Below are 2,626 nucleotides of genomic sequence, written 5' to 3' on the forward strand. Positions count from 1 at the left end.
AGGAAGGACAAGAATTTGGGAAGGGAGTGAAAAGGCGGCGTGTTAGCCCCAGAACAATGCCCCCACGTGACCCAGCCCGCCATGAGTCACGAGCGCATTCACCTCCCCGTTCCCAAAGCCCTGCTTTACTCATCTCTTCATCATCGTCGGCTGAGTTATCTCCGGAGTCTTCGTCGTCGGAGTCACCACCAGCATCAACAGCGAAGGCAGGCCTTAGAGGTAGAAGTTAATCTAGGAGAGTGAAAAGTAGTGTAGCTAGTAGGGTAAGGGCTGCTAGTGCTGTACGGCAACCTAGGGTCAGTGAGAGTGACCTTGACAGAGATAAACCTTCCTCGCAGCCAACCTCCACCACCACCACCACCACCCGCCCTACACCGCCACGACAGGGAATCCTGGACGCCTTCGCGTGGATGGAAGGGTCAGATTTTGTCCCCGAAAATCTTGTTTTTGATGAGAGCTCCTCAGGAGTTCAGCCTGCCTTCACTATGGACGAAAATGCTGAGTGTGTCGACTACCTTTTGGCCTTCCTAGATGACGAAGTCATGCAGCACATATGTGATGAGACCAACAGGTATGAATCACAACGTGCTGCAAGTGGTACAGGTGCAGCCAAGATGCAACAGTGGTCCATGCTGGGAGTGCAGGAGCTGTATGTGTTCTTTGCCCTCATGCTTCTCATGCCACACTCCAAGAAGCATGAGTTGGAAGAATACTGGTCCATGGACCCCTTACTACCCTCACCCACCTTCAATAAGTACATGGCCAGAGATCGCTTCTGGAACATCATGGGAAACCTGCACTTTGCCGACAACGATGTACCTTCCCAAACCGACCCACTCTGGAAGATCCGGGAGATTCTGAGCAGAATGAAGGATTAGTTCATGTCATTCTTCCACCCCTTTCAGAAGGTTGTCATTGATGAATCCTTGGTTTTGTTCAGAGGACGTCTTCGGTTTGTTCAGTACATTCCAAGCAAACGCCATCGCTTTGGAATTAAGTTCTTTGTACTGTGCGACTGTAAGACGGGGTACATCCTTGACTTCGTCATATATTCAGCCAGCACTGTCGATCTCGATAAAACACACCCCCTTGGCTTCTCAGGCTGTGTAGTGAAAGTGCTCCTAGAAAAGTATTTTGGTGGGAATCATTTGCTGTATACAGACAACTACTATACAGCACCGAAACTTGCCAAATACCTTTCTGAGCACGGCATTGGCTCCTGCGGCACTGTGAAAAGTAATCGTGCCAACTTCCCCAAATTCCCAGAGGCGGGAACCTCGCAGCGAGGAGACGTGCACCTACGCAAGTGTGAGAAGATGCTGGCAATACGGTGGCATGACAAGAGGGTCGTGCACATGCTCACCACCGTACGTAAGGGGGAGATGAGAGACAGTGGGAATGTCGACCGTAGGACAGGTGAACCTGTGATGAAACCTGATGCTGTGTTGGACTATATTATCAACATGCGGCTGGTGGACAAGTCCGACATGATGATTGGTGAGATCGACTGCCTCAGGAAGAATACTAGGTGGTACAGGAAAGTTTTTCTGCATCTCATAGATATGACGATGCTGAACGCCTTCATCCTGTACAAGATTAAGGTCAAGCTACCCAAGTCCTTCTCCCTGAGGTTGTTCGCCAGGACTTGTGTCCAGCAGCTGCTGGAAAGATATGGTAGGGTGCAAGCAGCAACTCCAAGGCGCCATCCAGTAACACTTCCCGACCGACTTGAGCAGAGGGAGTATATGAATTGGCACAGACTTGAGCTAATGCCTGCCACAGGGAAAAGGAAGGCTGCGATTCGCAGGTGTCAGGTATGTGCGCATACCACACGCCGCACACCTGAGCATAAACACACCTCTTGGCAGTGCGCTGAGTGCCAGGTTCCCCTCTGTGTTACCTGCTTCTTCGATTACCACAGCCAGAAGCAGTTCTAACAGTGCAAGTGTGGAAGCAGAATTATTTGGAAATAATGTGTAAATAATGTGTAAATAGCAGGTGAAAGCAATGGATGTTCAGTTCATATGATTGAACAGTGTATTATAGTTTTATCTTACTGAAAGTGACAGTGAATAACATAGTGTAAGTAAAATAGCAGGGTAAATATTGAAAATAGAATAGAAAATGTAAATAGTAATGTAAGTAATTAGTAATATAAGAATATGAGTACAAATAATTTATGTTATAACAGTGAAAGTGAATCCGTGGCTCTCTACGTATTTTACTGAATGAAAAATTGAATGACATCAGTGACAATAAACTAATACGACTGAAAGAAACTAATGGAGAAAGACTCCAGATATATATAAGTGCGATATAGTAATAGAAATATAAAGTGTAAGGGGTTTTATGAATAATAAATGACAGAGTGCCTAGAGCGAACTAGCGCAAGTGCGACGATCAGACGCGCTCGTAATTTCCATTGCTTTCACAGTGTTTTTTTTTTTTTGAGTATGGATCCCAAACTACTTGAAAATTGTAGAATAGTGTTTATAGTGTTTGTATCTGGCTGTGGTAATCATATTACGGGTTGTCGGGAAGTGTAAAATGGAGACTTCGTTACCCTACTTCAGATGTCTCCATAAGTCCTACGGTAACCGACGAAGGCTCAACAATCATTCCAGGA

Source organism: Coenobita brevimanus, chromosome 79 (assembly GCF_032717465.1).
Source record: "Coenobita brevimanus isolate Jiangsu-jjx chromosome 79, ASM3271746v2, whole genome shotgun sequence".
In the NCBI taxonomy this organism is placed as follows: domain Eukaryota; kingdom Metazoa; phylum Arthropoda; class Malacostraca; order Decapoda; family Coenobitidae; genus Coenobita; species Coenobita brevimanus.